The 26,314-nt window shown below is 39.3% G+C and overlaps 1 pseudogene; it reads right to left on the reverse strand.

The window, feature by feature from the left end:
- Positions 1-6,117: 6,117 nt before the first annotated feature.
- Positions 6,118-25,064, reverse strand: LOC128112393 (ATP synthase F(0) complex subunit B1, mitochondrial-like; annotated as a pseudogene).
- Positions 25,065-26,314: the final 1,250 nt, after the last annotated feature.

Here is a 26,314-nt window from a genome sequence, read left to right on the forward strand (position 1 = left end):
AACTAATGTTTCTAGACCAAAAAACATTCAACATTCACTTGTGAATGTTTAAAATATATTAACTACCTCATTTCTCAATCCCATATCTTCATAAAAAGAAATCACACCCACCATATTCTTGTTCAAATCGATCCTTCTGGTTTCTCTTTCTTGTTGACAGCATAGCCCCTTGCTGTGACAAAAGAGGTCCAACCAGTTTCTACAGTTCTCCCATCCATAAACTTTATGATCACTACAAGTTACACATGACAATATGGTAGTTAGATTTTTGATTGGTTTGGTTTAAGACAGGCTTCCATTATGTAATCCAAGCTATCCTCAAACTCTGGGTCTCCTGCCTTAGTCTCCTGTGTGCTGGGATCACAAGTGTCTACCACCACGCATTATATTAATAACGATCACTACGTATAAATATTGAAGGCCACCAATGAATTCCTTTCCACTAATTTTCTCTTCAATACGTACCGCTAATTGTGACAGTGATAAAATATGTCTTCATATGAGGAGCAAATACAATAGACAGTGCAGACACTTACAAAAGCACTTGGCCAAACATAGCTTTTCATTATCTAAGGAAATAGCTAAAAGCCTATCAGTTCTGATTGCATCTTACATTTTCATTGGCATAAATACACATTCCTTACAACAGCCAACTACTGTCTATTAATAATGGTCAGTGAGAAATTTTGTCAGAGATATCTTGGGGCAGTTTTCTAACACAGTCCCTCTTAAAATATAGCTGTATCTGAATAAACTCAGGATTTAGCTTGAAAAGATAAAGCAACAGAGAGAAGAAGCCTGTGGGGCTATTAAGGAAGTATCAGTAGGAATTAGATCTGTCATTTAAGCTTTTCAGGTCCAGTTGTGTTTAAAAATTATTCTGGGGGGATTGTAGAGCAAACAATGGTAGAACAATTGCTTAGTTCTTCTTTGAGAGGACAGCCTCACCGGACTCCTGGCAGGCTGCTGAAGAAATGGTAACTCTCACCTGAGTTGCTGATAAGTATTGAGTAGCAGCAAAATAAACATTCCTAACAAATGCCTGGGGATTTTCGTCCTTACTAGGGATTGGTGCAGAGCAATAGATTTAGTTTTAGGCAGGCCCTGTTGTGCCCATTGCAAGACACACACCCCCTCCCCCCACCACAGAGCCAGTATCCCACGCAAACACACAGGGGTTTATTGATTACAAGCTCGAGCTGGGTGCCTTATCCAGCACTCTGAAGCAGCGGGTGGAGAACAGCCCCGAGCCCTCAGAGTAAGGGGTTTTTAAAGGGAAAAACAGCAAGCAGGGAGGTACAACCCTTGGAGTCTCGGGATTGGGTGAGGGTAAGTAACCTTTGAATTCACTGGTTGGGGTCTGGAGGAGTTTTCAACAACGGTTATCAGAAAGCCACAAGGACATTTGGAGCCCACCGGTGTTGTTTACCAAAGTTCCTCATTGCCAGCCCACCCTGGTGTGGGGTCACCTTGGCCGGGCCCTGGCAGTTTGTGATTTTTCTTGGAACTGTGTGGTTTTTATTGGAACCAGGTTCAACCCCTGGTCAAGTCCTGTTTAAAATGGAGTTCTTTCTTAAAATGGAGTCTGTCTTGTTCTCTTGGCCCTAAAGCAGGCTTGTTCATGAGTAGAAGTCAAGGAACCAGACAGTATATTTGAATAGAAGATTATTGCCTAGACCCATAGGCTGTTCAGAGCATGTCTAAAAGCAACCGCCAGGTTTGCCTGGTAAGGTCAAGAAACAGAGGTGTCACATTTCAGCATTTCAGGCTGGGGAAGTTGCTTAGATGGCTGAGCCTGAGAGCCCTGGGTTCCATTTCCAGAGTCATATAAACTGGGTGTAGCAGCAGTTCATGCTTATAATTCCAGTATTCTGGAGGTAGAGACAAGAGGAGCACAAGTTCAAGGTCATCCTTAGCTGCACAGCAAATTTGAGGGTTAGTGTTAGGAAATCACAAATTCATTCAGGTCCACAGCAAAAATGTTTACCTCAAAACAAACAAACAAACAATAAAGCTTTTGTTTAAAAAAGAGAGAGAAACATGAAACAGTGAAACAGATTTTTTTTTTTTTTTCTGAGACAGGGTTTTTTTGTGTGTAGCTCTGGCTGTCCTGGAACTTACTCTGTAGATCACACTGGCCTTGAACTCAGAGATCCACCTACCTCTGCCTCCTAAGTCCTAGGATTAAAGGTGTACTCAATCACCACCCAGCTTGAAACAAATATTTTTGTGAAATAAAATAAAATCTTGTTTTGTTTTCTAGAACTCAGTTATGCTTCTTGATTATTATACAGTTAATTTGGCTTGTTGTTTTGATAAAGGAGGTAGAGATCCACTAAGTTAACAAATTAGAAACCTAAGAGTTAATAAATAAAAATACAAGTTTAAATCACATATGATTTTCAGAAATACTGAGTACATATTTTAATGTAACTCACTGATTTTTTGGAATTCCCATTTATGTCAGTATTTTGCTCATATTTTCACTTTGTTGTTTATCAGCGAATAGAAGAAATAAAATCATTATCCTTCTTAATCTTATTTATACCTCTTAATCTCTTAAATCAGATACTTTTCAATTGTCTAATTTGTAATATTCATTATATAAATCATGACTATTAAAAGGAGGAAGTATTTCCTAGGTATAAAGATTAGTTTTATTTATTTCTTTTTATTGATTGATTGATGACTGATACAGGATCTCTCTATGTAGCCCTGACTGTCCAAGAATTCACATAGATCCATTGCCCCTTGCCTCCCAACTGCTTGGATTAAGGTGATTGCTACCACACCCAGTAATAATTAGTTTTAATTATCCACTTACCACAGTCTAGAATTATCTGAGATGAGAGTCTTAATACGGTATAGTCTAGATCAGGTTGACTTGTGTCACATCTGTGGGAAATTATCTTGATTAGGTTCATTTAAGTGAGAAGACCCACCCATTGTGGGTAGTACTATTACCTAGGGAGGAGATCCTGAACTGAAGCTGAACAGAGCATGCATGCATTGGTTATATTTTATTCCCAATTATGGGAGTGACATGACCAACTTATTTCCCTGATATGGTCGATTGATATTAAAATATACCCTTTCTCCTCTAATTTTCTTTTGTCAGGATATTCTATCATAACAACAGAAAAGAAATTAAGACATTAGGCAATCATGTGTTGTGAATATCGCTCTGTATGTTGTGAGAATGTGTTGCTCTGATTGGCTAATACATAAAATGCTGATTGGCCAGTAGCCAGGCAGAAGTATAGGCAGGATAAGCAGACAAGGAGAATTCTGAGAGCAGGAAGGCTGAGTCAGGAGTTGCCAGCCAGACAAAGAGTAAGCAAGATGTGAAGGCAGAACTGAGGAAAGAGACCAAGCCACGTGGCTAAACATAAATAAGAATTATGGGTTAATTTAAGTGTAAGAGCCAGTCGATAGTTAGCCTGAGCTAATGGGTGAGCAGTTTTAATTAATATAAGCCTCTGTGTGTTTACTTGGGTCCAAGTGGCTGCAGGGCTGTGGGAGCTGGACAGGACCAGGAAAAGTTCAGCTACAATCATGCAAAGAGAAAAAAGGAAAAATTCAAATTATTTTAATTTATATTTTATAAAATCAGCATTTTCTTGTTCATTTTTTTTGAATTGGCTACAAATAAAATAGCAAACATTCCACAACTCATTTCAGTTATCAAACTAGTTAAAAGAGATGCACAGAAACTGACATTTATTTCTAACTAAATTAATTGATGTGGGCAGCCCAAATAGGTTGTAGAAATGCTTACATAGGTTTTTCAATTTTTAATGTTTTTCTTTAAAAAATTAATATTGGTGTGAAGACAATTCAGTCTATCATTATCAAAACAAAATGTGAAATATTGAAATCAGAAAAGAAATTAAAGTGTTTTTAAAGTGGAAATTAAAATACCTTCTGAGTGATTATCAAAGCCACTGTTTACCAGAATCCTTTTAATCTTTTAATCCCATATCAGTATTAAAGCTTTCCTGTTGGGCCCATGAGACTGTTCAGTGGGTAACACTTGTTACGTGTTCCTGTATACTTGAGCTCACTGCCTGAATCCCACTTGAAAGTGGAAGGAGAAGCTCCACAAAGTTGTCCTCTGACCTCTTCATCCCCACACACATCAGCACATGCATGCACAATAATAATACATTTGGAAAATTAAAATATTCTTGTTATTGCAAATATGGTCATATATAATTAATTAATTAATAAAAAAATCCAATCACCAAGCTAGAGAAAAAACAACAACAAAAAAACCCACCTTATCGAAGGCTTAAGGCATTTGATAATTAATCTTTATTTTATGAATGCTAGCAAGATGTTCCAGGCCCCAGGTCACTGATTTCTGGGAAAACCTAAATCTAAAGCCCTACCCTGGACTGCCTTGTGGTTTTATGACTAAGGTAATCCCCACTGTCAGAAAGACTCACAGATGTGGGTTCAGGCTTTTTCTTGAAATGCTTCCTCATTTCCTCTTTGACCGGTTTTTATAAATGAGGTCCCATGAGACAAGAAGCATGCTTTAAGGTTGAGCCCAGACATCACTTCCTGGGACTAAAGGCATGTGTGCTTCCCAGTACTGGGATTAAAAGTGTGTGCCACCACTGCCTAACTCTGTTTCCAGTGTGGCCTTGAACTCACAGAGATCCAGATGGATCTCTGCCTCCCCAGTGATAGGGTTAAAGCTGAGACACACTCTGCAGCACCAGCACTGTGGGGGAGGGACAGAGACGGGAAACAAGACACCATCTCAAAGGAGTAAGGTGGAAAATGATAGAGCAGGACTTAATTTCCTCTTTGGGCCTCCCTGCACATAGACATGCCCACAAACCACACACACACACACACACACACACACACACACACACACACACACACACACATTCTGCAGGGCACAGAGAAAAGCGACTGATGAACTTTACCAAAATAAGGCAGGACAGTCCTTCTGCAGGGCACAGAGAAAAGCAACTGATGGACTTGGGCAATAGCAAGAATAGGTGGGGCTGGTAGGCAGGGAGTATATATAGAAGGAGAAAACTGGGAGGAAAGAGATCTAAGAGCTAGGAGCCAGAGAAGGAGGAAGACTCTAGGGGCCAGCCACCTAGCTACACAGCAAGCCACAGAGTAAAAATAAGATTTACAGAAGTTAGAGAATGGGAAAAGCCTAGAGGCAAAAGGTAGATGGGATAATTTAAGATAAGGAAAGCTGGCAAGAAACTAAACCAAGCTAAGGCTGGGCATTCATAAGTAATAAGCCTCTGGGTGGCGGGGCCCCTCAAAAAGAGTAAAATACAAACAACACACACACACATACATGAGAAAGAGAGAGAGGAGACAGAGAGAGAAACAGAGAGAGAGAGAGAGAGAGAGAGAGAGAGAGAGAGAGAGAGAGATTACAGCCTTACAAAAACTGCCTCATCACTCTCCATAATACAAGACCACTCCTACAATATTAGTATTTTGTTAAGAAAGATACCTAAAGTGCTTGAGTCTTCAGTCAAGCCCTGACACACATTGCTTTTCTTTTATTTTCCTATATATGCATTAGCTGTTCAAGTATTTCAATTTTTTTCCTTATTAAAGCCTTTTAAATATGTTAGAAAAGTATGAGATCCTTTTCCCTTTGGGAATATAATTAACTAATTAATGTCAATCTGGATACCTATGATGCCTTTGTTGAGGCTATTAACATCCCATAGCAGCTAACAGTTAGAATTAAAATTCAAAATACCTAAATTTGTTATTTCTCAAACTATTATGTCATAGTTCCTAGGTGTTTTGTAAAGATACGTTTTAAGTTATTGCCAGAAATTTTATTTATTTATTCTGTTTCAAATGTCATTTTATTACAGGATGGTATAACTAATTGCAAGTTAAAACTCTCTAACTTGGTAGTTTTAGTTGGGCAGCAAGCTGATGTAAATTGCTTATTCAAAAGTGATCATTGGACAACTCTGGATACAGAGCAAGGGTCAGAAATACCTGAGTGGCCAATAGGTTAAGTCATTAAATGAACCTTGATCATTTTTCAAGAAATGTACACTGTATTTTCAATAGACACCAACACAGGAAGAGTTCTTCATGCAGACTAGTTTCAACTTAACTCTCTCTGGCCATGTCAGCTGAGACAGATACATCCACATAACTAGCCGGCTGAGCTTGGGCCTTCTTTGTGAGCAGCTTTAGATGCACATGCACTTGGTAATGGTCTCCTTTTCCTGCTGCACTACATGCTGTAGCCAGATTTCTCCAGTCCCTCCTGGCCCTGTGGTCCAGACAAATCTCTCCCACCTACGGTCCCTCAGCCACTTATAAAATAATCACTCAGAAGCTTATATTAATTACCAACTGTATGGCCTATGGCAGGCCTCTTGCTAGCTAGCTCTTTCATCTTAAATTAACCCATTTCTATAAATCTATGTTTTGCCACATGGCTGTGGCATTACCAGTCTGCCGGCATCTTGCTTCTCCTTTGGTGGTGGTTGGCATCTCTTCTGCTCTCCTTTCTTCTCTCCATACATCTGCTTAGATTCCCTGCCTGCCTCTAAGCTGCCTTACCACAGGCCAGTGCAGCTTTATTTATCAACCAATCAGAGCAACACATATTCACAGCATGCAGAAAGACATCCCACAACACTGTCTTTCTGTACAACATGCTTCTTCACCCAGTATATTACTTGCTCTTGCTCCTTGCCATGCATCATGTTGTAGTAGAATATTATTTTAAGGTGTGTTATTTTTGTTTATGTTGCATTTGTTTAGCTCTGTGAAGCTGTGTTACTGTGCCTGTGTAAAATACCTGATAGTCTAATAAAGAGCTGAATGGCCAATGGCAAGGCAGGAGAAAAAATAGGCAGGGCTGGCAGGCAGAGAGAATATATAGAAGGAGAAATCAAGGAGCAGGGGAAGAAGTAGCCAGAGAAGGAGGAGGACTTCAGGGGCCAGACACCCAGACGCCCAGCTACACAGCAAGCCACAGAGTAAGAGTAAGATTTATAGAAGTAAGAGAATGGGAAAAGCCCAGAGGCAAAAGGTAGACAGGATAATTTAAGTTAAGGAAAACTGGAAAGAAATACACCAGCTAAGGCCAGGTGTGATTTATCTGGAGCTGGGTGGCAGACACCTCCTCCCCAAATAAAGAGTAAAATACCAACAAAAACATCATGTCATGCAGAAATATGGTAGTCCAGACAACTTTGCCTCCTTATGTGCTCTATGTAGCCTTTCCCAGGAAGTGACCTCCAAGGCCATTGGCAATGTTATTCCTCTGAATGTCAAACAGGTAGTGGCACTTCCGAACCAGTGCCTGCCTGTGCCTGCTCCTTGTCAACTGCATCCTGGATTTGTTTGATGGTTGACTGCTTACTTCTTCGAGTTGAACAATTTTTTGCTCATTAAGTTTATCAATAAATTCTCCAATAGAGGCACCATATTTCTTAGTGACATCGACAATCAACCTCACTACTGATATGGTGGGAAGGGCTCTGGTGTAATCACATTTACTTCTTTGCATAGAAAATAAAAGCTAAGCACAGTTCTAAGCACAAATGTCCTGTTACCACAGTTCTGGGGTAAAGGAACTGGAAAAATTCCTCAGGGATCAGCCCAAGACATACTTTTCCTCCATATTCAGGAACAGGTGTGACAGGGGTAAGATGTGGCTGTCCAATATGAAAGACCCCAGGACGGCTGTGTTCTTCAGACATGGGCCGCTGTGGTGGCAGAAAGTATCACCTGGGACAGAATGGTCTGCAGAGGTTCAGGCAGTGGTCTTCGTGTCCCTGTGACCCCTACCCGAGACTGTCAGGGTTGGTGGAAATTTTAATGTTCTATGCATTGTTTTTATTCTTATTAGTCTTATCCTTTTCTTTTTAGTTACATGGCTATCTAAATTGGTCAGAAAATAGATGTATTGTGTAATTTTTATTGTTATTTGTAGTAACAACCTCAACCCTCTTCTATTCCAGTGGGGCTTTCTGGTTTTGTTTTTATAGAAAATATAGATCTTAACTGTGCCAATGAAAATTTCCTTTATCTGGTTGTGGTGGCACACACCTATAATTCTAGCACTCAGGAGGATAAGGCAGGAGGAACACTTGAAATAAACAGAAACAATATAGTGAAACCCCATGAATGCTATTGACCCATTTCTGATAGTGATGTAATTTATTTAATCACAAGGGCAATTTTCATATTCCCTTCATGTGCTTTTTTGAAACTCACTATAATGTCATCCATATCTTTGTGTAAGTGTTTATGTGTGTGAGTATATGTGTGTGTGAGGGGTACTAATGAATCCAAACTTTTCTCATTATGAAAGTGAATACATTTCAATTATCTTTTGTATTTTGGAACTTAGCAAAATTTAAGACTCTGAATTAGGGTATATCCATTATTTGATAGAAATAAAAATATCAAATATATTCATATTTGATAGAAAATGGTTTACAATATTAGATACTGAAATTCAGAAAAAACATATTAATATTTTCTTTTCTGCAAATGCCTTTGCTTTTATCACTCAGCTAACATTATTAGTTGAATCAAAATTTTATATTGAGAAAAGTTTATATTCATAAAAGTAGGTAAATTAAATGTGATCAGCATACAAAAGAATTTTAAGATATTTTGTTTATTTAAGACATGTATAAAAGGTTAAAAAGGGATAAAAATTAGTTGAATAGAAAAAAATTATTTGGAAAACAATTACAGTCTAAAAGCCTATAAAATAGTGTTTTGTGTAACCATTAAAATTTAAATCAATGCACCCAACGAACTCCCTCCTAAGAGATAAATAAGACTACTAACATTAGTAAGAGCATGCATTATCTTATTTAATTAAGTGCCATCCATGATGGGACACATCAATCTGCATGATGGTGGACATGCACTGTTAGACTGCTATAGGAACTAAGCCAAGATTTTCTCCTAATTCTAAAAATCATTTTCTAAATCAAATATACATATTGCCACAGTGTTCATTTTCATTAGAAGATGTTTATTTCTAACATAATTGGCATGAAACCTGGACAGTGTTATTCCACTACTGCTATTATAACCCTTGGAAGTCTCCTACAAAGAAATAAGAAGCATGGCAGAAATTTCCTGAGCCACAGCTAAGTCTGTAACGAAAGGTGGGGTGAAGGTGGGGTGGGGGAAAAACATAATTTCATAGGGAGGTCATCTGAAATTAGCACTAAACTTCAGGAACAAAATATATTTTGCGTTGTTTACTGCCAATGCACTGATTTAGTTTGTATGATATATATTTCACAACTCCCTAACATACAGACTAGCATAATGAATGGTAACACCAATGTATAATCTAGATCTAAAAGACACAGTAATCACTTGGATCTTTTAAAAAATACAGAAAAGAAACAGACTCCAATTTTTGGTGTGTTTCACTATGGAGAAAAGGGAAGGAATAATTTGCCTCATGAATTTTATTTCTTCCTTTATGCAATAATAATTGGATATTTCAGGGAAAAAAATCAATATTTCAACAGAAGGTGAAAATTACCAAGTCATTATTTAGACCCAGAACTCTTAGTGGAATTGTTAAATAAATAAAAGTTAAGAGCTCATTTCCTGTCCAGGAAAACACAGAAATTAAATTATCCTTTTTTAAAAAATAGAGATTTTGCCATTAGCCTTTGAATTGATAAAAGTTGACTTTAATATTCCCTACTTGATACTGTTGAAATTATTTTTCCAAATGTTGTGATAATATTAAGCACATTATTTTTCTTTGATTAAATGCCTAGCAATCTGCTCTATATTAAAATTACCTGTGTAGTCAGTTTCCAATCTTGATATCCTGAGTATGGATATTACTAGCCTTTTAGCTGTCATAGAATCGCAAAATAGAATAAACATGTCAATCAATGCATGACTGGGAGGATATTTTTATATGTCACCAGGGTTATAACCACATGCCTTACTCTGCAGGGTCTTGGCTCCCCAACTGACATGGAACTTTTGGTAACTGTAGTATAGACTGATTTTCCTACATGAATTCAAAGACAAAGATGGTGTTGTTTTAGGTCTATTCAGATGTAATGACAGAGCTCTTAAGTGCTCTAAGTTTGTACAAATATAGTCATCTGGCTCTTTCTCACTTGTGTTTTAATTTTACAGAGTAATCTGCTGTGAGCTCCACTTCATGAATTTTCAGAATAGAACTGCTGGGCTAGAATCTTAGTACAGCTCAATCCATTTCCAGGGTTGTCTGCCATGAAAAGACTGAGCCCCTTGGTTGGATCCCGTTACCAGATTCCTCTTTTCTCTGCTCAGCAGATTTACAGGCCTATAAAACAAGCATAAAGCCTGTAACACTGATACGACATTATTTAAGGAGCTTCAGAGCCATTATTACATACAGACTGAGGGGAATGCATATTCAAATTAGGTTTGAGATGAACATTTAAAAAATGTACAAAGTCTTTAAAATAATGAGGATTTGTTCAAATATACAAAAATTAACAAAATATTTTATAAACCAAATTAAAAAAAAAACCTTCCTTGCCAGGTGGTAGTAGCACACACCTTCAATCCCAGCACTTGGGAGGCAGAGGCAGGCAGATCTGAGTTAGAGGCCATTCAGATCTACAGAGTGAGTTCCAGAACAGCCAGGGCTACATAGAGAAACCTTGTCTTGAAAACAAACAAACAAAACAAAACAAAAACAAAAAATCCAAAAAAAACATTCCCTTTGGAATTAAGGATATCAGATATGGAGACCAAGAGGTGTCTTTCACTCTTACTCTCTACCTTATCTCTCACTGAACCTAGAGTTCACCAATTCAATGAGACTGAGGCAATTTTAGTAAAAGTGTAGGTCAATATTAACATGTGACTCATTAGCCAAGCACTCTTCAAAATGTGATGTCTAGGACAAGAGAAGCCAAGGTCTACATCTATTCAAACAGGACACATTTGAAGAGAGATAAGACCTTATTCAAAAGAGAGTGATTAAAATGGTAAAAGAATTTCAAAGCCCACGATATGCAAAATGGTAAGAGGAGTTTGAAGTCAGGAAGACCGAAGGATCCAAAATCATGGCTTCTAAACATCTGAGATTATATTCATCCTTTGTTCAAAGGGTAGGAGATAAGTGCCTTCTGTCTAGAGAGAGAGAAAGCCTGTTGTGTGGATCCTTGTTTGCTGCACAGGCATGGGAACAGATAGTATTTGAAAATCACTGTGTGCTCCTACCATTGAAACAGTTAAAACAGCCAAGATAACCAATTGATGCCAAAACCAACAACCCGTGACCAGAAGCTGGGTGTGGTGATGAATGCCTGCAATTCCAGTACTAAAACATGCATGGGAAGCTAAGGCAAGAGCACTCTATCTCAACTGGGGGGAAAAAGCAGAGCTGATGAGAAATGGAGTAGCCATGTGGTATTGAAGTCTTACCCAGGGCTTACATTCTCCCATTGTATGGCTTTTTCTGAGACCACAGCTTGGTTTTACTAGGATTAATTAGGGGAAACTGGGACATACCATTAATTTTGCACTTGGCTATGCATGACTTAATCTACAAGAACCATTGTTCTACTGCCCACTTCTCTGTACAAATCTCAGATCTTTTCAGGGCAACTATGGTGTTTATGTGATGTTCATGTGTTGCTTCCATTTGGTGCTCCCATTTTTATTAGGTTTATGCCTTTTGAAAAGTGTTTAATTGATGAGGTTTTGTATGCTGTGCCTCTAGTCTTATTTTTCCCATAAGCCTTAGGGTTTTGATTTTAAAACTGTGCATACTTGGTAATTTTTATTCATTTTATTTTTAAATAGCTTTTATTAAATTTGTTTTTGATCCTTTCGCACATGTAAATAATGCATTCTGGTCATTCTAACCTCTTTTATCTCCATACCACCTTGGTCGACCCCTACCCCATTTCCCTAAAGTCCCTTCCTTATCCCTATCCTTTTGTTTTATTGCTGTAGGATGTCTTTCTGTATGTTGTGAATATGTGTTCTCTCATTGGTTGATAAATAAAGCTTTTTGGCCAATAGCAAGGCAGAATAAGGTGAGGCAGTACATTCAAACTGAAGACAGAGATGAAGAAGGGTGGAGTCAGGAGAGATGCTAGCCTGCAGCCCAAGGAGCAACAAGATGCCAGGAGACTGGTAACACCACGGCCACATGGCAACATACAGATTAATAGAAATGGGTTAATTTAAGATGAACGAACTAGTTAGCAAGAATCCTGAGCCACAGGCCATACAGTTTGTACTTAATACAGGCCTCTGTGTATTTACTTGGGACCCAGCGGCTGTGGGACCAGGTGGGACACAGGAAAACCTCCCACTGCATTTCATTTTGTGACTCACTAAGTTTAAACAGGGCTGACAGTGTGACTATGAGTTTGAAACTGTCCACTGTGGCTCAGTGGCTCACCTGTGGATGTATTATTCCCCAAGGACAGTAACTGTGGCCTGCCTGGGAGTCACAGCAGCTCCACTGCACTTGCTAATAATCTGATATTAAGTACTTCTTGGTGGAATGTGGTACAACATACATGAGAACCCTTAAGATAGCTGGAAATGTTTCTGAGTGAATCCTCTTCAGGCTTTTCTATCTGAACACAGTGGTATGTACTTAGTATTTTCTGTACACAAGATTGGCACAGAATTTTCTTTCTTTCTTTCTTTCTTTCTTTCTTTCTTCCTTCCTTCCTTCCTTCCTTCCTTCCTTCCTTCCTTCCTTCCTTCCTTCCTTCCTTTCTTTCTTTCTTTCTTTTGAGACAAGGTTTCTCTGTGTAGTCCTGGCTGTCCTAGAACTAGCTCTGTAGACCAGGCTGGGCTCCAGAGATCCAGCTGTCTCTGCCTCCAGGGTGCTGGGCTTAAAGGCATGCGCCACCACCACTGCTGGGCTTTTTTTTTTTTTTTAATTCTTTACCTTCCTTTATTAGAGCAAGATTCCTGATGATACAGTGATTTGCTAGGTAGAATCATATGCAGAAATTACATACTCTACATCTAGACAGATTTTGGTTACACTTTGTCCATTGATGGAGTAGTTCCATTTATAAAATCTTACACATCAAAAAGCTTTGAGTTTGACCAGACTTCCATTAATCATCTCTGAAAAAGTGGCAATTAATTTTAATTCTGTTTACAACATTAGAAAGCTTATGCATCAGGTAGCTTCCCAAAACATTATTCCATGCACAGTGGCACTGAGCAGACAGAGCTCTTCATCCACCCAGATTTACAGAGCCACATCTGAGAGCTTCTGCCACATACCTGGGACAGAGCACTCTGGGTCACCTCACGGCTGCTGATTCTAACAGCCTACCTTCTTATCTAGTTCACAGTGCCAGTGATGGCAGCCAGCTTCTGTCCTTCATATAGATGGCATGAGAGTAACGGGTCTGTGACATGGTGGGAGCAGGTACTATCATAATATCCAGGTAACAAAAGACCCATCTAAAAAAAATCCAAATTGAGAAAAAAATCAAGGGTACTACAAGTCCATGATAGCAAACTATACCCACTTTACTCAGTTATGGAGACACCAAGATATGATTCAAATCCCTTTAACTCAATCTGCATAGCCCTGAGGTCATCCTGCAAAGCAAGTATCAAAAATACAAAATTAGGAAGATATAGTTTGACGTGATGCCATTATGCAGGTCAAACGTGGAAGGTCATGTTGAGCATCTGCTCTGATAGATAAGCATCAGGTCCTTTGAGTACACACTGGTTTTATTGTAACAAAGCAACATTTACACTTCAACATTTAAAATAAACATATTTTTCCTTCCAGTGAAAACCAAAAAAAGTAAACAAATAAATAAAAAATAAAGTTACAACAGAGAATGTCAACTCCAAATAAAACCCTATAGGTTCTTCTGACTCTCCCATTGAGTAGCAGGACTCAAGTCATCGTTAGGAGAGAATTGTATTTTAAAAGTGTCAACTTAAACTGCAAGGATGTCCATTAAACACCACAATTAAACGTGCCAAAAGAGAAGGTACCTCAAACCCACCTTTGCTGACCTTCTCTATCCCCCCTTTTTCCTTTTCTTTTGTTTTCTTTTAATTAAATGAGAGAAAGTAGACGGTACATGCTGGTAAATGCTGTCTGTAGTCACAGAGAGACACAATGTAATCTCAGGCCAATATACAGAGAAAGGAAAACAGCTAGAATTCTATGCACTACCACACAGGGGCCTGGCACCCTCTGGGCTCCCGAGTGCAGCAAGCTGGAGGGCTTTTCTTTCCTTTTCTTCCCCACAGAGCATGGTGGTAGTGTTGAATACACAGTTGTTGAGACAAAAATGAATTTAGAACAGTAAGTGGAGATTCTTTTCCCCTTGTATTTTGCTCAAGGTATCCTGCCCCTGCCCTTCTCCAAATAAGTTGAGAACCATGGTGTTGAGAAGAGAGACCTAGAACAAAGAGCTACATTGAAAGTAAAGCTAGCCTCAAACATTTGCAGAAAATTAGAGAAACCCACAAGGATAATTTGGGTATTGAATGGTAATAGGGAATTTTGTGCTTTTCTAGGTACGATACAGGTATGATCATCCAGGGGAACGTCCTCCATTTCCAGCAGATGCATACTGAAACTGAGGGAAAATGTGGTGTGTACAATGTGAATGTTCAGCACTATTTTTTTTAATTTGTTTAAAAACTTAGCAATGAGTAATTGAAAAACTGGATAAAATTAACCTTAAAAGCTGAATGAAAGGATTGGCAAGGGGTATTATTGTTAATGATATTTTCAGTTTAACGTGTGGTCTACTATTTGAAATGTTCATGTAAATTTTGTATTATATTCTTTGTGTATCACACACACATATGTATTGGTGGAGAAATAAACTAATTGGTATTAAGCTAAGATTGCAGTGACTGACAGTGAAGCTTAACACACTTCTTAATTGAAATGGTAGAATAGAGACAGGACTTCTTACAACCAATGAAAAAAATAGAAAACATTTTCTAGGGGATGGCAACATTGGTACAAAAATGAGCAAGTAAGCAAACGCTTTCAAAACAGTTAGCTAAACAAACAATCTATGACTATGTTTGTATGAAATATTATTTCCAAGGGGAGCATGGGGAGCCTTTCTGCCTGCTTATGTTCTCGCCTATAATAATAGATAACCAAGTATCTTACTTCTTGGTCACCTCTTCTCAGATGAGATTATGTCAAAGAAGCTCTTGCTCAATTTAATCAAAAATACTTTTAAGATTTGATAGGATGTGTTCTTCTGACTAATAAGAAAGTGTTTCATTAGAGAAAAGTATATTATGTGGCATCTATTATAAAAGCCTCTTCCCCCTGCTCTAGGTTTGACACAACCCACAGCACTCTGTCACCTCTGACGTTATGACAGCTTGAACCACAGGCAAGGCTTTGCTTTTCTCTTCCTTGGCTTGACTTCAAATCATGAATCCTTTACACTTACTCTCTCAGAGATAAGAAAATATATTTTATCCGTATCAATCTACGACCATTTACACATAAACTTATTTTATTTTTGGCTATCAAAATTACAGGGGAATTTGTTTGATTCTCACGTATTTACTAAACAGGAATTTTATGTAATGACTTTATGTTTGTCTCAGAACAACATTCACATTTATAAAGAATAGTAATGAACATCTGGGAATGAGAACCAGTCTAGCATCTCAGTGCTGCTGGTTAACTGGCAAATGGAGGTAAAGTCAGGGGAGCAGGGCTGGGTTCAAAAAGGCACAGTACAGATTGAGGGCTGTCACAAGACACTGTAACGCACCTGCTACATTCCAGACCAGAGAGTCAAATTAGTAGACAATGTCAAAAGGCCACAAAAAACAAATGCAAAGCATGACTGGATGGATAGAAGCATCCTAGGAATGATTCTTTCGAACATTGGTAATAGCCAAGATATGCCTATTACTTTTAAGTACTTAACTACTGATTTCTTACTCTCTAAAATCTATTGGAGCTCTGACACCTTCAGTTATAAATTACAGTTGGCCACACTTACAGTCTTTTGATGGCATGTATAAAATGTATCATCCCACTGTGGCATCAGTTATTTGTCTCAGAGGAGCCCAGTGAAGGAGAAATGCATGAGAAAACCTAAGTGCACATGCACGCATTCACTCTGTACTCACTCTCCAAATTTCTGAGGAGAAAGAAGAACGATTCCCCTTCTGCCTCTCTGTGACCTTTCTTTATCCTCAAAGGAGCTCTGGAAATCTACTTAACTAGATTTCAGCTGGACAATATTGATGGTTAGGAAGAGAAGGAAGCATGTAATATGATTACATGTGCCCCAATACTTCCTAGAAATAACCCTGTGCTCCAGATTCCCCTAAGGAAATGTGTTGCTGTTGTACAATCCATACAGCATCTTATAATTATACCACCATTTGTTCCTTTCCTGCTTCAAATGTAACTGAGTTACTTATCTAACAGTCTCATTAAAACCCACTTTAAAAAAAACATTAATCAGTTATTCATGAGTTTTGTCCATCTCTGAAGTATATTCATCAGGAAAAATAACCTCCATTTGCAATTTAATTGATAAGCATACATATGGTGGTATCTGATAATACAAATGGTGATTCCTAGTTAAGTGCACCTTACATTTAGTAGGATTAAAATTATCTTTATTTACAGTCATCTTTTCTAATGTGATTTTCATAAACCCACTAAAATAAAAAGTAGAGATTACTTGTATACTAATTGGCATTAACAATATCCATACAATTAGGATTGCCAGGAGAAATATAAAAGGCTCTATTAAATCTGAATTTCAGATGAACAATTATATTTCTTCAAGTATGCCCTAAATTTTTTGTATGTACAAATATGTAAGATAGTTATTTCTGAAATTTAACTTTGTATCCCATATTTTAATTTCTTTAATCAGACTACCATACATACATATGAAGTTTAAACTACATAATTCTTTACTATTAATAAAAGTTTCCCCTTCTCTGGAGTCTTTAGAAGTGTTTCTGGTAGGGCTGAAGAGATAGTTCAGCAATTATAAGCTCCAACCTGTCTTCTGGAGGAGCTTCTGTTCTCAGCAACCACGTGGCAGCTCCCAAGTGTCTGTGTCTCCAGTTCTAGGGGATTCAGTGACTTCCTCTGGTCTCTACTGTGCACTGCATGCATGTGGCATACAGACATACATGCATCATTGCTTCTGCTCATACTGATCCTCCTGTCTCCCTCCTATGTGCGCTGTAAGGATAAAGCCAGATAATCCAGGAAAACCTAACCATCTCAAAACCCAATTTAACCGTATCTTCAAAATCTTTCTTATCAGGAAAGTAACATTCATAGACTTCAGAATTAGAATTAGACACAGGAAAAGGTTGGCAATCTCAAGTTGTTATAAATTTCTCCATCTGCATCATAAATAAATAATGTAGGGGCCGGAGAGATGGCTCTGTGGTTAAGAGTGCTTACTCTTCTTGCAGAGGACCAGGGTTCAGTCACCAGCCTCCACATGGTGGCTTACAACTGCCTATAACTCCACTTCCAGGGCATCCAATGCCCTTTTTTTGTGGCATTTGCAGCCTTCTACATGCTTGTGATACACACAAACTCATGTAGGCATAGAAATATATACACATAAGATACACTTAGAAAAGTGAATAATGGAGCCTAGAGGGATGGTTCTGTAGTTAAGAGCATTGACTACTCTTCCAGGGGATATGGTTCAATTCCCAGCACTCACAATGGTGGCTTACAACTATTCCAGTTCCAGGGAATCTGATGCCTTCTTCTGGCCTCCATGGATATCAGGTACGCATATGGTGCACAGACATACATGCAATGAAAACCAATACACATAAAATAATTAAAAATTTAAAATAAAAATTACACAGATATACATATCTTGCATCTGTGAATCATTGAAAGTTTTCTGAAAAGCAGAGCTTTTACTTATAGGAACTACTCTTGGTAATACAGTGACATGATAAAATAAAATTATGGTTTTACTACTTTTTATATATTTATGAATAACAATAGCAAACATTCTTAACTGTTTACTATACGTTAGACATAGTGCTGGGAATATTTTATTTCCTTTAATTGTACTATAAGGCCAATTCTATTATTCTCACTTTCAGATAATGATAATGAAAGATTAAAAGGTTAATTAAATTAGCAACAACAACAATTATTGTTGAGGGTTTTTTTCCTTTTAGTAGTTATTCATTCAGGTACAACAGCATTTTATAGACATTATTCCATTAAATCCTTTTAAAACTCCAATGAGTAGAAAATGCTTCTAATCTGTACACTTAGAAGAGGTTATGTGGACTTAAGGTCACACACTTTTAAGTGGCAGAGCAGAGGTGCCACTCTAATCCACTGGAGTCTGAGGATCATAGTACTAAAAACGCACACACACACACACTATATATATAGTGTGTGTGTGTGTGTAACCATATGTGTGTGACACTACCCGGCAACCATACACTATATTAAGGCACTGGTCTATTGCAGTAGAGTGAACATGTAGCAGAATCAAAGTTACAACAACAAAAAACTTATCTCCTCCAGTCACCAAAGTGGTGTTCCGAATGCAGCCTAGGCACTCAGATCAGGTGAGTCTGTCTAGGTGAGGATGAATAGACCAAAAAGCCTTTCTGAGTGAATCTAATGTGTAGTCAGGGTTACAAGGTACTGTCATAGCAGCATGTCCTGGTTAGTTTTTGTTGGCCACTTGATACAACCAAGAGTGACCTTGGAAGAGGAAATCTCAACTGAAGGATTGCCTAGATCAGATTGGCGTTGCCATGCTGTGGAGAATTGTCTTGACTGTGGATGGTTGTGGGAGGGTCCAGATCACTGTGAGGTGTGCCACCTCTGGGCATGTCATCTTGGGTTGTATAAAAAAGCTGGTTTAGCACTAGCAAGAGGGAGTGAGCCTGTAAACACTCATCCTCCATGGTTTCTGCTCCAGTTCCTGCGTAGATTTTCACCTGGAAGTGTAAGCTGAAATAAACTCTTTCTTTCCCAAGTTTCTTTTGGTCATGGTGTTTATCACAGCAAAGGAGGGCAAATTGGAATGGAGAGAGACCCTAAACTTCCAGGAAGTGGCATGCTGTGATGCAGAAACAAATCAAAATAAAATAATTCAGGAGGTCAGTGATGTACCTGTGCCACTGGCCGTCGGGATGATTGCTTCATCTTAGGGACTATGTGCATCTTGCAGCAGAGGGTTTGCAAAGGCCATGTGTTTGTAACCATTTATTTGATACCGCTCTGTCTGACAAATAATAGTGAGCAGGAATCTCAACACTAACAATGACATCAGTGTTTTTGATATGACGACAGCAGGAAAGCTCTTCAAATTGTAGATGCTCAGAATTGTACCACTGTGTTCATGTCAACAGGATGAAAATGAGGGGAAGGAGAGAAAGCTAATAAATGGATTTCCCATAGTCTAATAATACCACATAAGAATATTGTTAGAAGGGTCAATACACATAATATTTACCATAGACTACACTGTCACAAATTTGAAGAAAAATGTACATTTCAGATATAAGAGAAGCATATTTTAAAAATAGCATAGACATATATATTTTATAAATATTGAAAAATTCATTAAAATGTGTATGCACGGCGTTTATCACTAGACACAATAGGCATACATAATCAAGTTAGAACTTCAGAGAACAATCAGAGAACCTGACTCCTGCTAACTTTTATGCTCTTGGGAAAGTGAAGTCTTTCAGCATTTCTTTGTGAATTAATCTTACATCCTACATTTCTAAGGAGGAAGCATTCTGCCTCCCTTGTCTTCTTTTCCCTCTTCCTCTTCCCCTCAAGGGGCTTGGTCCTGTGTTAATGAAACAGCTTACATAAGGAATAGGAATAGTGACACCCTAATAAGTCATTAGGGAAAAACCAGAAAGCTGGAGACATGTTCTCACTTCACGGTCTTACAGTAAATAAGATGAGGCAGCACACATGTGACCCCAGCACTGGGCAGGCTGAAGGAGGAAGATGGAGAGTTCAAGGTCACCCTGGGCTACAGAGGAAGACTCCATCTCAAAAACAAACACACGAACAAATCTTAAGGTAACATTTTAAACTTTGAGCTTGCAAATTTGGTGTTCTCTAGATCATTCACCTGGCCTTCTGAGATAAGATTCCTATCTGTCTCTGCAGCACACAGGGGTGCCTGAAATTGTTTTGGATTTCATAATAGATTTTGCAGTAGAAACTGACTCTCAGGTGAAGAGCACACATTTCTTCCTTTTGTTGCTATGTGAGTTTCATGCTGGGTTTATATTTCTGGCTTGAATTTTGTTTTTTTCCTTAAAAGTGTGTTGACTTTGTTTCATTGTCCTCAAGTCATTGACTCTTCTGCAAGCATGTGGCCTGTTTCTCTCTGTTGGGGTATTTAAAATATCTTCTCTTCACTTCTGTTTTGAAGTTTTACAAATACTTTCTCTGGTGTTTTCTTTTTCCATTGTGTCGTGCCTGTGGTAGGGAATTTCACTCTGAATGATTCTTACCTCTCAGTTTGGGGGATGTTCCTATGATTCCCTCTGTTTTCTTTTAATCCCTGTTTCTGAAACTCTTATTGATGGAGTTTTTAAAACCTCTTTTTGGACCTAGTTTGCCTCCCTTTTCATGTTTTCTCTTTGCCTTAGAATTTCACTCTCTGAGCAAAATTTGATCTCTTAATTTTCTGTTACACTCTTTCCTTCTCCTATTTCAATACTAATTTCCCATTGTGGCTTTTGTTTTTGGAGTGGTTACATATATATGACTAGTGCTCATCTCATATAGGAAATGTTGTCTTATAACTATGAGAATACCAATATATACATCATATACATACATACATTATATATGTATATATTGGTGTGTGTGTGTGTGTGTGTGTCCCTTCCATCTTGAGTGTTTCTACCCCTGCCAGACTCTTTCTTCTGCTTCTCTGTTTGGCTCTTTTGTGTCTGGGTTCCCTCAAATGCTCTGTGATCCCTCATGAGCTATTTCTATTTTTAAACAGAGACCTGGAAGGCTGATTGAGACGCTCTTTGGGGGCAGTGGCTACAGTCTTGTGAGGATCATGCAGGGACAGCATGACACAAGACTGTCTTGAAGTTTGTTTTTCTTTGGGGGGGATGGTCAGTTCTCTCACAAAGAAACACATGTCTGCCTGTAGCTAAGGCTGAAACTGGTGACACACTGTCAATAACAAAGACCATTAGTTATCCCTTTTTTTCTGTGTTTGGGAAAGGGTACCATCTGTTTCCTGCCAAGATTGTGGCTGATAAGGTTTTGACTGCCCCAGAAAGCTCTACTTCAGACCCCTCTAGTTCAGTTTATTCAGGGACTTTGCCACAAATCAAATGAGGAAACAAATGCTGTTGTTTTTTTTTTTTTTTTTTTTAAAGTAACAGAGTAGTGAAATAATAGCTTAATTTGCAGAATTTAAGATACTATGCATACACTCCGTTTCCCTATACTTTCTCTACCCTTTGTTACATGAAATTTATGAAAGGCAATTATTTGGATTGTGGTCCTACACCAGACCCCAAGAAGCCAGACCAAATCAGAATGGAGTCATTCATGAGGATGGGGACACACTGTGAGTCATGAAGACCTTCAGTTATTTTTTTTTTTTTTTAGCACAGGAAGGAGAATATGCCAGTCCAAGTCAGAATGGAGTCACCATATTATGTGAAAAAGAAAGAAGAAATCAAATGGAAGAGCTGGGAAGATGGCTCAGTGGGTAAGGTGCACATAAGCACAAGAACTTGAGTTTGGATCCCTATGAACAGACTGTCCCTGGAGCTTCCTGGCTACATGATATTGTGGCATCAGTGAGGTTCAGATTAGGTAAGAGACTGTCTCAAAAGATAAGATGGAGAGCAATAGAGGAAGCTATCCAATGCCAACATATGACCTTCATGTGCAAGAGCACACAAATGCATATGTATGCATATAACACACACACACACACACACACACACACACACACACACACACACACACACAGAGACACACACAGACACACAGAGACACAGGCACGCACTCGAAACAAATCTTACTGAACCTAGAAATGGATTGGTTTTCTGTAAGACAGAAGAGTCACAGCACCAATCCCAAGAGGGTCCAGTCATCCCTGACATCACAGTCCTTTGGCTTGGTTGCTGCAGTAACCATGAAATAATCAATCCGCATTTTGTTCAGTTTCTACTTTCTTTAGTTTCTTTTCCTCTTTCTTTTCCTTTTCCTTTCCTTTCCTTCCCCCCTCCCTCCCTCCCTTCCTTTCTTTTTCTTTTCTTTTTCTTCCCTCCCCCGCCCCGCTCTCCTTCCTTCCTTCTTTCCTTCCCATCCTCCCTCCCTTCCTTCCTTTTTCTGTCTACAAAACCAATCTTCTCTATTCAGCATATCAACATTATAAGATCAGAAGCCAATTATTAAATCATGGTGATTGTTGGTTTTAAATATGCGGCGCTGGTTACCATGTGAGAAAGGTCATGAGGCATGACAAAACCCAGTATCAGAGCTTTACTGGAGGGGGGCGGGCACAGAAGAGCGTGACCAGGCCTGGGAAGAGACACATGAGGAGGAGGGAGAGAGGGGGAGGGGGGAGAGAGCAGAAGAGAGGGGAGAAATCTGTGTCCAGCTTTTTAAGGATACCCCTGCACATGCGCAGGTGGGCTTACGGAGCTACACCACCCATGCACTGATTGTGTGACTATGCTGTGCACATTTGTGCAATCATACAGTGCACTGATGATGTAAGGCATAAGACCCCTTGCTTAGCTGCTGAACTTTGCATGTGTAGTCATATAGCTGGAGTGGCAGTGTCCTAACATTCCAGACTTTTTGTTTATTATAAAAAAAGGTGGATGAACAGGAACAGGGGTGTCATTTCTCCCAAAAAACTGCTTCCAGCTGACTCAATGGGTGTTGGTTAACTCTTGGGAGGTAGGGAAGGGTGCTTCTGAGGTAGACAGGCATCCTGGGCTGTCGTCTGCTGCCTTGGAGATGTTCATCTTTCTTGGCCTGGGACTCTGGCTGCTTGTGTCTAACAGGATGCTGGTGACACAGAGAAAAGCTTAGAAGAAAGAATTATTATTATTATTTATTATTATTATTATTATTATTATTATTATTATTATATTTTTCCTTTGGGGGGGTCCCAGGGTGAGGGAGGGAGTCCCGAGACCAGGAAAGTTTGAGTTTGGCACTTATCTGAAGTAGATCCAACCTGTCCAGATAGATTTAAGCTGGTTTCTGGAGCTTAGAAAAAAATTTTAAACATATTAAGAAGCAGCCATGAGAAAATTAAAGTCTTGGGCTGGTGACCATGACATGACTGTTTAGTACTCTGCTTATATTGATTAGTGTTAATGCGAGGGAGAGAGAGAGAGAGAGAGAGAGAGAGAGAGAGAGAGAGAGAGAAATATTGGAACATGTTTTAAATTTTTATCTGAGATAAGCTTTATCAGAGACAGATTATTTTAAAGCACCTGTTTCCTTTATTAGTTTAGTAGCCAGGAGACACTAAACTCTGTAAGCTCTGTAAGCCCACTTAAGCATGTGCAGGGGTATCCTTAAAAAGCCAGACACAGACTCCTCTCTCTCTCCTGCTCTCTCTCTCCCCCTCCCTCCTCTCTCGCTCATCCTCACTTGTCTCTTCCCAGGCCTGGTCACTCTTTTCTGTGCCCCTCCCTCCTGGGGGTACAGGTACAGAAGGGTCTGTGGTATTCCTTACCACCTGGGTATATCTGATGGTCCCTGGACTCCAGCTCTATGGTGATCCTCTAACAATTAGCTGAGTAGTTAATTCGAAGAGGGAACCAGTAAGAGAAAAGCTTGTGGGGTGAGACCTCATTCTTCTGGAATTGGGGACAAGGCAGTGGATCCTGATGTCCTCTGGAACTTGAGAGAAAGCAGGGCCCTGTCTGTGTCAGTGTGCACGAGGAGGAGAAGCACTGCTGAGCAGTCTGGAGTGAGGCACATGGAGGGAGCAAATGAAATGAAAGCTCTTACCTTAGCTGGAAAATCTCCTCCCATTAGGTACTCCTGAAAGTACAATTGAGTGGTGGGAGGAATTAAGTGGTGGAGGTCTGGTGAGGTGGGTAAGGCTGTCCCCCTACCCCGACAATAGGGAAACGAGGAGAGGTGGGACCCCAAAACTCCCTCAGGACTGAATAAGTGGCTCAGTGTCCAACAGGAAGGAAATGGATCACCCCATACTGCATCCTGGGTTCCCTGTGAGCCCGTGGCCAGGCCTAGGAGGTCTGCTGGAGGTCTTTGTTTGATGTCCCCATGCATGAGGGCAGTCAGCTGACCAGTTATCCCTTTAGGTGGCACTTTGAACAAGGCTCAGTTGATGGCCTGAGTGGGGCAGGGCATGCACTAGCCCGTGTGGCCTTCTAAAACAGGGACCTGGAAGCCCTTATGCAGCTGCTCGGATAGCGTGTGCCAGCATTTGGCAATTCGGTTCATGGGCTTTCTCATCTCTCCCATGGTACCTTAAATGCCACAGCTGCCAATTACGGCACCAATGCTGATTTTAAATACACGGTGCTGGTTACCATTCAAGAAAGGTCCTGAGACACAAAATCCAGTATCAGAGCTTTATGGGAGGGGGACAGAAGAGAGTGACCAGGCTTGGTAAGAGACTTGCGAGGAGGAGGGAGAGAAGGGGGAGGAGGAGAGAGCAGAAGAGGGGAGGAGTCTGTGTCTGGCTTTTTAAGGATTCCCCTACACATGTGCAGGTGGGCCATGGGTGCACTGATCGTGTGACCACACTGTGCACATTTGTGCAATCACACAGTGCACTGATGATGTAAGACATAAGACCTCTTGCTTAGCTCCTGAACTGTGTATGTGCGGTCATATAGCTTGAGTGGCAGAATCCTAACAGTAATGGTTTGAAAAGCATGTGTCTTCCCAAAACTCAGGCCGAGGTTTAGCTCTTTACTCTGTCAGTGTTGGGAGGTAGGGCCACCCAGAAATATTTGGGGCTTTTGAACAGATACATGCTGTCTCCTGAGAGTGCGTCCTCACTCTGTAGTCCTAGATGAGTTACCATGACCGTAGGTTGTCCTGAAGCAATGCTACCTCTTGTGTTCTTTCTCTTTACACTCAGTGCCCTGCCCTGCTGCTTTTCTGCCATGCAAGGCCTTCACCAGAGCCAGATAATCTTACTCAATCTCGGACTTTTGATCTCCAGAACTGAACCTCTTTTCTTTACAAAGACCTACTCTAAAGCATTCTGCTATACAAACAGAAACCAGACTTAGACAATCATTAAACTTAATTTGTTGACACATTGTTATATACAATGCCTGGATAGATTCGTTGGACTGTTAACAAAGGGTTACATCTAGGAAATGACTTGTGGAGAGAAAAAGTAACAGTGGAATCTGAATTTCTAAGAGTTACCTTCCCATAAATGAGCATTTATAATTTTGTATAATTATTTAAATAAAACAGTTTCCTATGTAATTTTGATGTCTAGTTAGAACTGGAACTACTGGCCATGAATCATTCTTTGCATTTCATCAGAATATTAGAATTAAAACCAGAAGAAGACTTCTTGATGGGGCTGTAGGAAAGTGGGTATTACATGAAGGTAAGGTTGGATTTTTTTTCATTATTGCTTTGATGACATAAACATATCTGAGTATTCACCTTACGTAATAAAGTTAAGTTTTTGTCTGCCTCTGAAAACTAGTTATACTTTTATTTTTCACACACTGATTTTTCTAGAGACAAAGTACAATATCTTTGAAAGTATTTTTTCATCAAATAAAAAAATAGTATTATGTTTCTAAGTGTCTCCTGTTTCCACCCACTAAAAAAATTCCATTGCTAAAAAAAAAAAAAGACACTTTTTCCCCTCAAAAACATTTTTAGAGTTCCATGGTAGTCTTTTTTACTTTTATAATTTGCCAGAGTGAAGGTGAGGGAAATCATGCTCTATGCACCATCATAATTATATTGAGAACATAATTTTCAGTAAGCAGAGAAATAGAGAGCCAAGCACTTTATTTGTAACCACCATTTTAACCCCAGCCTAGCTCTTTTGTTTCAGTTGTGCAGTTTCTCTTAGGATGATAAGCTCGACTCCATGGAGCTTTCCTGAGGACCCAAATTAGCAAACACTGTCATTTGCTGCCATTGGCTGTTCGTTATCGGTCTTCACATAGATTTTAGCACTTGGATTATGTGGAGTTCCATATTCCTTAAAGCCACACTGAGCTTTGTATGGCAGTGCCCTACATACTGACGTAAATAGTATGCCATTGTTCTGAGTTGGAGGGGGAGACTTCTTGAAAA

The sequence above is a fragment of the Peromyscus californicus genome, unplaced genomic scaffold (genome assembly GCF_007827085.1).
Source record: "Peromyscus californicus insignis strain IS unplaced genomic scaffold, ASM782708v3 Scaffold_17__1_contigs__length_78620276, whole genome shotgun sequence".
NCBI lineage: Eukaryota > Metazoa > Chordata > Mammalia > Rodentia > Cricetidae > Peromyscus > Peromyscus californicus.